The sequence below is a fragment of the Cupressus sempervirens genome, chromosome 11 (genome assembly GCF_028749045.1).
Source record: "Cupressus sempervirens isolate cs-2001-9-10 chromosome 11, ASM2874904v1, whole genome shotgun sequence".
Lineage (NCBI taxonomy): Eukaryota > Viridiplantae > Streptophyta > Pinopsida > Cupressales > Cupressaceae > Cupressus > Cupressus sempervirens.
Window position 1 is genome coordinate 680551193 of NC_143128.1, and position 14940 is coordinate 680566132.

Genomic DNA, 14940 nt, shown 5'->3' on the forward strand with positions numbered 1-14940 from the left:
AGGTTCATCCTAGTTTCCCTAGCTTTATCCTAAATAGCCACAATTGTAAGGTCTATGAGTTCTTCAAGCCCTGACCCTTCTTGATTTTCCACAAGGACTTGCAGATTCATGACCTTTCTAAAAATGCTCATTTTTTAGGTCCTAACATTAAAGTTTTTCCAAGATTTCCTCTTTTCTTTGACCTGCACCTCCCCTCCCTCAGTCTCATAATCCATTTTTTGCTCCTCAAGTTAGGCTTGAAGATGGATAGGAGAAAGAGGTAGCGAAGACATATCTAGTTCTTGTTGCATTCTCTCATTCTCTAGACCCTCCCTCTTGTGTTTCTTCCCTCCCCAGTCTTCCTTATTCTCCTCCTGCATCTCCTTTTCCTCCTCTTCCATCTCCATATCCTCCTCATCATCATTTTCATCCTTCTCATCCTTCACAAGTTGCTTCTACCCATGATCCCTAGGGATTTTTCTACTAGGGATTATGGAAGAAAGTGAATTCTTGACCTGATGGGTGACTTTTTTACTAGTAGATGAAATGCCCCCATCCTTAGAGCTTAAGCTTTGAATATTATTTGAGTTGGAAGAGAAGCTAGAACTTCCAAAGGCCACATTCTCAGCCTAAGGGGGGCCATTGCTTATTGTCTGAGCCTTAAGTGCTCATAAATAAGCAGCAAGAGCCCCTCATGCAGAGTGGGGTTAATAGTGGGTTTCTTTTTGAAGCTATCCACCGCTTTTCTCATGGAAGTTAACAAGTAAAAAGGAAAATAAATTTTACATCTATGCTAAAAATGATTCAAAAGAACAAAGTGGTGGGTATGAGCTCGATCAAACCTAGGGTCAAGAGTAATGTACTCGATTATAACTCTCAAAAGATACCTCCATAGTTTCTTCATGGTATCAGGAACATAGTACGTGTCAATCTTCTTCAAGGCTTTCAGTTCCTTCACATCCTTCACAAAATCCCGCATAGCATTAGTCGAGAGCTTCTTGTCCCTGAAGAACTTAAAACCCTCAATCAAGATTTTAGAAATGGTTGAAATCACCTCCTCATTAATCATGAAAGAAACCTTGTTCACCTTTACTCTACCATCCTTCCATGATCCAACCATACTATTGGTCACCTCCTAATCAAATCCATGTAGTTTCATAATGTATATGGTTATCCTACCCTGATCCAGCTTCTCCCAAACTTTTTCCCTCCTTCTACATTTCTCTATTTCACCCACTGGCTCCTTTCTACACCTTTCACCTACCATATCTACACTCCACACACCTCAATTCTCATATGCACCTCACACTATAACTGATAGGAACCTCTGTGTATGAGTAGAATGCATAAATAATTAACCTTTCTATTGCTCCTATTACAAATGCAAAAAATAACCCACAAAGTGTGTCGAATAGTCTGTAATAAATTACCGCATTTTTGATTTCCCATGCTATCTTTTTGGGAAGTACCCTTTCCCCTTAATCCATTCATAATCATAATTACACATTGATCTTCTCTGTACTTCCTTAAATCTTATCTAGTTCGATCATGCTTTTGATATCTGTTGGCAAACTATTTCTAGGATGCCATGTCATTTTTTGGTTTGCGCCAAACCCTATATTAGCAAACTTGTCAGCTACTGGGTTAGCTTCTCAAAATATATGAGTAGCATGGACTCTATTAAATTTGGCAAGATTCTCACGTGTGTCACCAATAAGATTTGCAATTGACCATGATGGTTCAGAGTTGCCTTTAATACATTTTATAATGTTGTTCAAATCTCCTTCAAGCCAAAGATTAGTAACTCTGATTTGAAAAGCTAGTTTGACAATATTACATGCAACATTCACTTCCACAAACTGGTTGGCTTGAAATCCCAATGGGAGGGAAAAATCCACAATACCATTGCCATTTTCATTCCTTATTATGCCTCAACTTCTTAGGGAGGCAGGATTTCCCTTAGGAGCTCTGTCAAAGTTGGCTTTATGCCATCCTTCTAGGGGGAGAAGCCATTTGGCTTCCTGTCTTTTCATCTTTTTGTCTTTTGCCTTCTCCTTTTTTTTGCCACCTAATTCAATATCTCCCCCTTTCCTCACTAAATAGTTTTCCTTAATGTTAACAAATATCTTCTTCCCTATCACTATAGTCATCTCCTCTTTATCTCTAAAGATTTTTTTGTTCCTCTCCTTCCATATGCTCCAACAAAAATGAGGTAGGATCTAGGAACTTAACTCCTAAAGATCAGACCTATTGACCATGCATTTCCATTGATAGAAGAGATCCAAAAGGTTAAAAGGTACACACTAGCTAAAGCCTAAGTCCTAGGTGAGGAAAACTCAAACCTTCCTAGAGAAGGAGAAATGAATGAACAAATGATTGTCAATCTTCATCTAATCTTTACATAAAACACATCTGCTGGGCATAATATGACCTCTTTTAATGAGATTATCTTGGGTGAGGATTTTGTCCTAAAGAGCCCGCCAATAGAACATATTAATTTTTGGAATGAGGCTAGGGAGCCAAGCCCTCAACCAAGGAGGACTCTCTTTTGATCTCCAAAGGGCCGAATAACCAGAGGCAACACTATATAGCCCATTGGTGTTATCTCCCCAGAAAAATTCATCCCTATTTTTACTTAGGGCCATAGAGTTTAGCATTATCATAATTGGATTAAGATCTTTTGATATGATAGAAAGGTCTATCCAACCCTGGTCATTCCTATAGTTACTAACTTTCTGCCCAAAATGGTTGATGTAGTCATTCGCCCAGACCTCATACATGTGGTTGTTCATAAGAGGGCCCTAAATAAGCTAGCTATCATACCAAAATTGGATATCCTCCCAATTTCCAAGAGACTCTAGAGTTTGCCAAGTCCCTGGCTTTTGAAAAACCATTCCAAACAGCGGATCCTCTTGTGATATTCTCACTGAAGAGGGTAAACTATTTAGAGGGCCTCTTTTTTTTCAACATTGTTAAATAAAAGAATTTAAAATCTTTTGAAATGAATCAATGAAATAAGGAGGAACAATATCATTTCAAATATTTGTCTCAAAAAGTCCTAGTGAACAACTTAGTTATTATTCTATATTTATAAGAGAAATTGTGACACAAGGTTTGGAAAGTTTTTAGATGATTCAAAGGTTATCCTTACCATTTACATCTCAAGATGAGAAATATAAATACTTAATAGGATAATAGCTGAAATAATATTGAACTTGGACTGAGTCAAAGAAGAAAATAAATTCTACAAAGAGGAAAAAGTTTGAGTTGGGCTATTAGTTGTCAAATTAATGGAATAAATGATAGGAGCAGAAACATAGGAAATATTAGAAAATTTATTGTTGTAAGCAAAAGGAATTTATGAAGAAATGTGAATCGATTAGTAGCATTGCTAGAAGGGAGATTTGAATATAAAAAGGAACATTATGGTAAGAAGGAATAGATGAAACAAATAAAACACATAGAAAACTTATAGGAACAAAAGGAATAATAGGATAAGGAAGAATAACATGGGAATGATTTGAATTATAAATTAAAATATTGGTAAGATGTGTAGCATAAGTGGATATGCTAGGAATAAAATGATATGTGGACAAAGAAGTTTCATCACTTGTAGAAGAGGCAACATATCCTAACTCATGAGAATTATGTCATGGGTTTTATATTAGATTAAATGAGATAGGGAATCCTATATAAAAGGTTAAGACCATGTTCATAATTATAAATCAATTTTCTTAAGGCATCCTGGATAGGAAGAGTGTCTAGATTATGATTTTCTTGAGCCAGCCAATGTTCAATTTTTTAAATTCATAAGTAAGATTTTTTACTTGAGAGGGAGAAACTCTTAAGGCTTAATATTCATCATGAGAATAATGAGAATATTTTTTCTCTATGAGAAGATTATTATTATGAGGGAGCATTTTGATTTTATTGAAATCCCTAGGAGAGAATGAGGGTTTATGATTAAAATAACCATGAGACTATGACTTATTCTAACTATAATACCATAGGTGAGAATAAAATTATAAGTCTCATACAAAAAGGAGTGAAAAAAAATAAATACTCAATACAATAGGTGATTAGAAAGTATGACAGTGTATACAAAGGATAACCTATATCTAAATGCAAGCAATGTAACCAAAAATATGTGGATGCAACATATCTAAGTATGAAGCTTAAGGATCAACACACAAAGAGGATCCAAATACAAAATGTAGGAGAATAGAAATCTAACTCCAAGATGAAAGGAATATCACATATAATATTGAAAAAAAAAGTATAAAGCATAAAATTTCTAGGTTCACAAAAATATATATTTTGAAACGGTTATCAATGATAAACTCTCACTTCACAACCATACATTGGAAAGAGGACCCTAAAACATGACCCAAATAGATGAAGGGGTGGAAATTCAAGATCTATGTCTTTTAGAGATGGTGATTCTATAATCCTTGGGCTTTTCTTTTAATGTTATAGTGTATGCAAAGAAATGAGATGAACATGCAAGGAAAGTAAAGTAAACACATATGTAATTATAAATAGAAATAAATATGATCCATTGTATAAAAGTAATTTCTATGAAATAATATAAATTCACCTTAATAGTTAGTATAGTGATCCATTTAGAAATGTGTAAACCCTATTAGATTGTACTAAAACTAGAAATAGACTAGGTTATGGAAACCTAGAAGATGACCCTTTCTACTATGAAATATGAAATCTAAAAGAATAGATAAAAAATTGGGAGACATGTTCTATTAAAGGTCAAAATGAGTAAACCTATACCCTAAAGTGATAAATATGGGAGTGTTAGGATTGTTATTGTAATTTTGCCTTCATATCTAAACTCTAAATCTAAATCCTCCAAATTCACACCTCCACACAATAAAGGGGAAAATTTTGGGCAAAAGGGGCTTGGATTATTTAATCCCTTGCTAAGGAATTAACTTTGAATCGAGATAAGTATATAAAACAAGATAAAACATAAGCATTACCTTTCTTGTAGAACCCTTTTGGGTGGATACAAATCACTTACAACCACAAAGATGTACAATTTCTTGAACTATATTTGAAATATAGGAGTGTATAATGTAGGATGTCTTCACTTATACAATACATCATAAACTACAGATGTCTAGATGTTTGATATGATTGGTGGAAAGAATAATAATGTATGTTGGACATAGATCTCATCCTTTGATGGCTAACTATTTTGTCTCCTTTGAAAAAAAAACCCTATATTTATAGAAGGGAATGAATGTTTGATGATGGATGAAAGCCTTTGATGAATAATTTCTTTATTGAACTCCTCCAATTCATGATATCTTTCTTGAGATTATATTAATTGTGAGTGGATAACTTGCAATAGTTGGATAGAAAGAGGATATTTGTGAATTGTGGATGTGAAAATAAAGGGATAATGCCTTCTTCTATGATATTGAGCATCCATTGGATAAGAAAAGAGAAATAATTTGCATTGGACCCTAAAACTTATGCAATTTAAAACTACAAGGTACAAGCTGCCTTATGCTGAACCATACCAATATTGGTTACCTCTTATATGACCTATTCTTATAGGGTTTATTTCTAAGGTAAATCATGTAGGATCTAAGAAGCATTGAAAATTTTAGGTAAAAATGAAAGGAATAACATAAAATATAAAATAAACACTAGAATGAGGTGAAAAGGGAAAAGAAATTAGATGATTGGATTGGTAAATGGGAATGTGTTCATAGAAATTAGAGCCAACTTAGATTTTTGAGAAAGATCGAAGAAAGAGGACCTTCATTTAAATTAATGTATGTAATTAAGTACAATGTGAGGTTAAAATTAAGAGACACATTAAGGAATAATATCATGTTAAAAAGAACACAGAGTGAGTTTTAACTATTTAAGACTATAAAGTTGTCATTGGTCAAAACCACATATTAATCTCTTGGTCACTTGTTAGTTTTTGGATTTATTGAAGGTCAACTTTGAAAAGCAATGAAGTGTAGATTAAAGAGACCATGATTCTTAGTTAGTGAATCAATTGGTATGGATGGGTGTATAATTATTTTGTGTTTTGTAATAGTGAAATATTCTATTAACCTTTGGAAACTAAACATATGATGTACATGCTTAAGTTATATTATGATTAAGTTATGTAAATATAAGTATCTTCTTGACAAAGAAGTATATGGAGTAGTGATAAACACTTTATAGATCATTCAACAATCCTAATTAGATTGATGATCTAGTCATTTAATAATCATTTTTTAAGGGATGGCCTTTTTGTCTCACATATGTATTTGGTTGAGGTTAACAAGAATATTTTTATAGAGAAATTTGCAATTCTATGTACATTTTTTTTTAAATTATTGAAGCTAACCTAATATAGTTTTATTTATGAGATTATTTAATGACATTGATATTTTGATTTGTTTGAAAAAATAAGGGAATAATAACTATATGATGTGTAGTTGACTTGTTGAATATGGAAATATGAAGGTTACTAAGGTTGGGTTGAATATATAGCTCACCTATATTAAATTGTTCTATCATAGGTGATGTTATTTCTCATTTCATATTCAAGATCGTAATTTATTTTGGGGTTGAAGTTATTATGTTTTAATTAGTTGGGTTGTATCCCACTCTTTTCATATCAAAACAATATTCTCTAGATTGTAATCCTAAATTCTTATGCATTCAACCCTTTTGTATCTAAAAATTTAATAAAGTTATTTCTTGTCAAGATTAATCATCTATGTGTTCCATCCCCACCATGTTTTTTTCCTTAACTAGTTTTCCACAAAAAAAATCATGGCCTCATGAGTATATAGGTTCCTAACTTTTATTGTTGTTGTTTACTTTTTACTTTGATTACTTTAGGGTTTTATAATTTGTTAAAGAAATAATTTCACCCCCCAGTAGTGTCCATAAATACTAGCACCAAATTCTTTGGACTTTAATATACTAAATTTTCAAGCCATAAAGGTCTCCTTAAAACCTCAATAATTTCTCTATCTAGGAAAAATGTAAAACATGCGAACAATAAAAAAATGCAATAGTGTATTCTATAGATTCAAAAATGGAATCCTCATAGTGTAACACAAAGTTTCTATACCATATTTTTTAATAATAAGGACTATGAAATACAAGTACATATTTATTTGAAGTAACTAGCATGCAAATATAAGATAATTCTAGAGAGACAGGGAGAGGGAGATTACCATTGATCTTGGATAAACTCGAAAAATTCCTCTTAATAGTTCATTTTCTAACACCTATGTACATAAGACCAAAGAAAAGGGTTGGGTATTTGTATGATAAGTTTTTCCTTATTTAAAGACTTTATTTGGCTTGCTAATGATGTTAGTGATTGCACAAGGTTCGAGGTTGCATATATGAAAAGTTGTATTTACTGTGATTCGAGAGTGTTTTGTAATTTCAAAAATATTTAATGAATTATAACATCTAAATGAGGTATTTCTTATGAAGTATTTATTAAATATGAAAATGGCAAAAGGTGGATCTATTACAGATCATTTAAATGAGTTTAATACTATTAATAGTCAGTTATCTTCTATGGGTATTAATTTTGATGAAGAAATTAGGGCTTTCTTTATTTTGTGTTCTTTGCTTGAAAGCTGGAATGACTTGGAAATGACTGTGAGTAATTATGTTTCTAGATCTAGTACCCTAAAATTTGATGATGTGATCAATGTTATTTTGAGTGAGGAATCTCATAGGAAATCCTTAGGTGGGTCTACATCAGGAAGTGCTTTGAACGCACAAAGCTAAGGTAGAATGATTGAGAGAGCACGTAATTTTGGAAATCATGGGAAATCAAGAGGAAAGTCAAAGGGGAGGAGGTCTCAATTGAGAGGATTGAATGATTTCTGGTACTATGGAAAACTAGGGCATAAAAAGAAAGACTATTGGAGTTGAAAGAAAAATGAAAGAGATAAACCAAATGGAGACAATGAGGAAAATGTGGTAAGTAACAAATCTGAAGAGGATATTTTGCTTCTATCTTTAGAAAGTGTTGATGATTCATGGGTTTTAGATTCTGGTGCTTCATTTCATGTTGCACCTTATAGAGGTTATTTTATTGATTATGTCCAAGGAGATATTGGGCTTGTTTATTTGGGGGATAGTAAACCCTATCAAATTGTTGGAAAGGGAAAAGTTAACATTAAGTTGCAAAATGGGAATTATTGGCTACTACATGATGTAAGACATGGTCCAAGGCTAAGTAGGAATTTAATTTTAGTAGGGCAACTTACTGATGATGGTTGTGTAGTTACTTTTAATGATAAAAATTGGAAGGTTTCAAAAGGTTCCCTTGCAGTAGCAAAAGGTGTGAAAGTAGGAACCTTATATCTTTGTACAAGTCATATTGTTCCTTCTACTTTAATTGTTTCAAAGAAAAATGAATGCTCAAGAATAGTTCCTTCAGTTGACCAGGGAGAACAAATAGCTGCTATAAATTTTAATACATTGTTGTGGCACAAAAAACTTGGGCACATGAGTGAGAAAGGTATGAAAGTACTTCATTCAAAGAATGTTTTACTGGGTCTGAAATGTGTTAATATGAATTTTTGTAAAAGTTGTGTGTATGGAAAATAAAAGAGAGTGAGTTTTGTGAAAACTAGGAAGCAAAATAAAAGAGAGAAATTAGAGCTTGTGCATACAGATGTATGGGGACCAGCTCAGGTATCTTCCCTTGGTGGATCTCATTAATATGTTATACTTATTGATGATGCAACTAGAAACATATGGGTTTATTTCCTTAGACAAAATTCTAATTTGGTTCAAAATGAGACTGGTAAGAAATTAAATTTTCTTAGATCTAATAATGGTGGTGAGTATTGCAGTAATGAATTTGAAGATTATTCCTTGACTAATGACATTCGTAGATAGAAAATTGTTCCAAGGACTCCATAGGAAAATAGAGTGGCTAAACACATGAACAAGACTATAATGGTGTGTGCAAGGAGCATGAGGTTGCATTTTGGGTTGCCCTTACACATGTGGGTGGAGGCTATCAATACAATCATATATTTTATTAATAGAGGTCCCTCTACTCCTTTTGGTTGTAGTATTCTAGAGGAAGCATGGACTAGTAAGAAGGTGAGTTATTCTTTTCTCAAAACCTTTGGTTGTTAAGCATTTACTCATATAGATTCTAAAAATAGAACCAAGCTGGAAGCTAAGTCAAAGAAATGTGTATTTGTTGGATATGGCATTAATAAATTTAGTTATAGGCATCGAGATTTTGAAAATTGAAAATTTGTAAGAAGCAGGGATGTCATATTCAATGAGAAAGTGTTGTACAAAGATCTATTGCACAAACATGAGAATAAAGAAGATGATTATGTACTATTGGATGATACTCCAAAAGATGATTTTCTACCAATTCCTTATGATATGCAACAACCGCAACAAAAAATACCACACACACTAGTGAACGTTAGATGGATAACAAGAAAAATTAGATCTCCACAAAGATTTTCTCCTTCTTAGTATTCTATTTTACTTACAGATGTTGGTGAACCTGAATGTTATGATGAAGTTGTGTAGCCGGATACTAAGTTTTAGTGGGAGTCTTCTATGAAAGATGAAATGGACTATTTGCTAAAAAATAAGACACAAAATTTATTAAAGTTGCCTGCAAGTAAAAGGGCTTTAGAAAATAAGTGGGTTTATAGGTTGAAAGAAGAGAATTGAGGTAAGAAAAGATTTAAAGCCAAGTTAGTGGTAAAAGGATTTGCGTAGAAAAAGGGCATTGATTTTGATGAGATATTTTCTTGCTGTTAAGATGACTTTTATTGCACTATTTTGAGTATTGTGGCTACTAAAGATTTGTGTTAGAAGTAGCTTGATGTTAAAAAAACCTTCCTTCATGGTGATTTGGATGAAGAGATCTATATAGCTCAGCCATGGGGATTTGAGGTCAAATGTAAGGAGAACTTAGTGTGCAAATTGAAGAAAGGTTGATATGGCTTGAAGCAAGCACCTTGGCAATGGTATCTAAAATTTGATAGTTTTATGCATAAGCATGGATATAGTAGTTGTCATTTAGATTAGTGTTTATTTTAAAAGGTTGGATGATGACATCAACATTATTTTATGTTTATATGTTGATGATATGCTTGTAGTTGGGTCTAACATGGATCATATTAAGGGGTTGAAATGTCAGTTAGCACATACATTTGCTATTAAGTATTTGGGGGTAGCAAAAAAAATTCTTGGTATGAAGATTTGTAGAGATAAGAAGAATAGATAATTGATGCTATCTTAGGCTGATTATCTTGAGAAGTTGTTGCAACATTTCTCTATGGAGAATGTTAAAGCTGTCAGCACACCTTTACCTAGTCATTTGAAGTTGACTAAGGAGATGTGTCCTAAGACACAAGAAGAGGAGGATAAGATGTTCAAATTACCCTAAGCTTCAGCTATAGGAAGCTTGATGTATGTTATGGTATGTACAAGTCCAGATATTGCACATGCAATGGGAGTCGTTAGCAGGTATATGAGTCATCCAAGAATTGAGCATTGCAATATAGTCAAATAGATTTTTAGATATTTGAGAGGAGCATCCAGTAAGTGTTTACACTTTGGGGGCTCTACTACTAACTTATAGGGCTATGTTGACTCAAATTTGGCTAGAGATATTGATACCAGGTGGAGTACTACAGGTTATGTATTTACTATTGGTGGGGTAGTGGTGAACTGGGTTTTTAGGTTACAAAAGGTTAATGCTTTATCCACTATAGAGGCAAAATATGTTGCTACTATAGAGGCAGCAAAGGAGATGACATGGATTCAATTCTTCTTGGAAGAATTGGAACACCCTCAGAGGGGCAATTATTTATTTAAAAATAGTCAGAGTTCCATTCATCTTGCAAAGAATTCATCTCTACATTCAAAGATCAAACACATAAAGTTGTGCTACCATTTCATTCGGTCTGTTTTGAATGATGGATAGTTAAAGCTAGATAAGATACATATAGATGAAAATCCAAAAAATATTTTGATAAAGGTAATGACAAGGGAGAATCCAAATTCTTCTTCAACTTTAGTTGGTCTCCTAGACTGTACAAGAATTAAAGAACAACAAAGTCTAGGGTGGTTTGATCGAGTGGGAGCCCCATGTGGTAGCGGTATTACTACAAGATCAATCTCCAAGTGGGAGATTGTTGTCTAGTGTAGAGTTTGATCAATCCCCATGTGGGAGATTGTTAGTTTGTGGTGATTGATCAGGGAAGTATTGTACATACTATTCATCAATTTACCACTAAATTTTGGGCTAGTATTCACCAATTTATGGTTGACATGTTTTTGGAAATATAAGAGGAGTAACTAAGAGGGGGGGTGAATCAGTTACCACTAAAATAAATCCTAGATCCCTTAGATGTCAACTATAAAATTTGGACTTGATAAAACTGATTACTACTAATATTCAGTAAACACACTAAAATTGTTGTAACTTGGTAAATGCATAGTGTGAATTACTTTAGCAAATCTTAAGATGTTATCAAAAATTAATTGCAAGCATGATAGAAATAACATGAGCACATGAGACACCAAGATTTAATGTGGAAACCTAATTTTGGAAAAACCACCAATGTAACTAGTTACTATTTTTCACTCTTCTGAAGTGAGCTATGTTAAGAGCCAACCCTGTTAAAGATTACAAAACACACTGCTAGTTGTGACCTTGTTAAAGGATTTAATCACCCTATTAAGAGTGGCCTTGAAAAAAGGTCTTAAGAAAATTCAATGGAATTGACACATTGTTAGAGGATTTACAAATGGTTGTTAAACCAACTCTATTAAGAGATTTTAGATTAGTGCTATAATGGTTAGAGAGTAACAATGAAATGTCTTGATTGTGATGCAACTAAATTTTTGATTGTAGATCTCTACTCTAGTTCATACTTGATCCTTCCTGATCAAATGATACTTTTCTACTCCACAAGGATATCCGCTTATCCTTCAAATTCTCTTCCTCTCTTATCTTTTTCAACTCATTTAACTTTCATCTTACACACTTTGATATCACAACTTGACCTTTTACTTATACCTATTAGATTGTCAAGTTGGCTCAAATACAAATTAGAATAACCAATATTCATCACTCCAATTAGCTAGAATCAATAGGTAAAATAATTAAGCTTTGTATGCCAGAACAAGAAAATCCTTTGGTAGCCAACCCAGTTCGATAGAAACTAATTCTGAAGTAATTTCTTGTGTCAACCAACAAAAGCTCGATTAACACTATGAACTTACAAAATTTCTTTAGTAACTGAGTGAACTCAATTAACACTGACTCTATTCAACTAATATGACAGTTGTGAAACATCAAGGACAACACACAATTAATCAATTATATCCAACAATCTCCCTCTTTGGCATTGATGACAACACAACATGTCATAGTATAATGAAATTTTGAGAACAAGACTCCCTTTGTTAGAAAGTTTCTCCCTCTTTGATTTTAGTATTCTCCCTCTATGAAGGAACTGTTTAACTTCTGCCTCTACAAAATTTTAGAAGGATATGACAGTAAATTTCTCCCTCTTTGACAACACATGCCAAGGATAGTTTTGATTAGTTCAAATGTACCTTGAGTACAGATTCATCTACAATATGTCTTTTTCAATACTACATTAACTAATTGATCTTCAACTTGGTTCTTGTTAATGCATCACTAAATTTTATTTAGTGATCTTTAAATAGGGGAATGACCCCTAGCTTACCTCTTAGATACAAAAATGCATCCTTAGGTAATGGCTTTGTGAATATATCTGCAATTTGTTCTTTTGTATGCACATATTCCAATCTGATATCTTTTTCTTAAACTAATTCTCTTACAAAGTGATATTTGATAAGAATGTGCTTTTTTTTGGAATACATTCCTGAATTCTTTGATATGTTGATTGCACTTGTGTTGTTGTAATACATCACTATTGGCTCTTTTATTTCAACCTTCATTCCTTTCAACAACTATTTGAACCAAACAATGTTAGAATAATTCACTATTGATGCTACATATTCTACTTCTAATATGGAATGAGATGTGTAGTTTTCCTTCTTGCTTGTCCAAGATACCATCCTTTTACCAAGAAAGAATGCTCTACCACTAATGCTTTTTCTATTATCAAGATTTCTTGCCTAATCATCATCAGTAAATACTTTTAGGTCAAGGTTGCCTCCAAGTTTGTACCATAAGCCATAGTCTTCAGTATCTTTTAGATATCTCAAGATTCTTTTTATTTCCATCATGTAGTTTTCTCTAAGTTAATCTAAGAATCTTGCCACTATCCCAACCACTAAGGAAATATTAGGCATTGTATGTACCACATACTACAATTTCCCAATCATTGATCTATATAACGTCTGGTCTACCTCTTTGGAATCATCATCTTTTGTAAGCTTAAGTCCAGTACACATGGGGGTCCCAACTAGTTTTGAATCCTCCATTCTAAATTTCTTAAGTATCTCTTCGATGTACTTAGATTGAGTGATATAGATACCATTTCATTTCTATTGTATTTGCAATCCAATAAAGAATTTTATTTCACTAAACATGGACATTTCACATTCTTTATTCTTTTTTTCTAAAAATGCTTTGCATAAGTCATCATTTCCTATGAATAGGGTATAATCCACAAATATTTTTGCCAACACAATTTTCTTATCTAGTCCTTCTTTGATATATAGCCTTCTATTATCATTTTTTCTTTGAAAACTAATCTATATCAAATAGTTATGCAGTCTTTCATACTAGGCTCTAGGAGCTTATTTTAGACCATATAGGGCTTTGTGTAATTTTTAGACCATGTCCCTTTTGTCTAGATCAAAAAAACCTTCTGGCTATTCAATTTAGACTTTCTCATCAAGAATTCCATTCAAGAATGTGGATTTAACATCCATCTGATATACTTTGAATCCTCTGTGAGCTACATAACCTAGTAAATGGTGTAGGAGCACCTAAAGTACAAGAACATGAGAAAGTTAAGATTCCTTATTTGAGGTATTTAAATCCATTTGAGTCATTTATATTGTATTTGGGTCAATTTGTAAAGGGTATGAATCCATTTTGTCAAAAATTTAAAAGTTCCATAAAAAGTTGTAAAATGCAACATTGAGAAAGTTGCTAATAATAAAAAATGATGTAAAAAGGTATATGGTTGGTCTTGGGGGTAGTTAGGAAGGTTTATAACTATAAAATGAATATAAATAAAATTTATGGTTGAACCAAATCAATTTTTGAGAAGAGGAAATATTTTAATACATTTTTGGTGCATTCTATTGTTGTTGTTTTGATTGGTGTTTTAGTTTTAGTGTTGTTTGTACGCCTTGTACAGAAATGTATAGCCTAAAAACCATGTAATATAGTAATTTATAGATATAATGATGAATCCTTCTTCTCATGCTTTTGGTTTGGTTCAATGTTATGAAGAAATGAATAAGTTATGAGCATAATGGTGAAAATGGGTATTTCCAGATTTGAGATTCCCTAAATACAGTCATGTTGCAGCATGTGGTATGGACATATCTTGGAGAGTCAAGACCTTTAATAATATTCATGGGAAATATATGTGAATCATATTTCATTTCCAATTGGTTTGAATCATTTTCATTTATATTTGTGAAAGTTATAAAGATTTGAGTGAAAACTAGTTTTTAAATGCCTTCAATGGTGTTGCAAACAAAGATTTGAGCTTATACAATGATTTATGAATGATAAAAATAAATGCATTATATATTTGGAAACTAGACTCAAAATTGATATTGTGGAATTGTTTTGGTGTTATTTGAATTTGTTTTGTGAAATATATTTGATGCCCTAGATAGGGTTATTGTTTTTGTTTCTAGTTTATGATAGAGGAAATGGGTCTTGATAATAAGACCATAACTTTTAATTTATTTATTGGATGGGTATAATCTTTAGATATGTTTTATTATTCC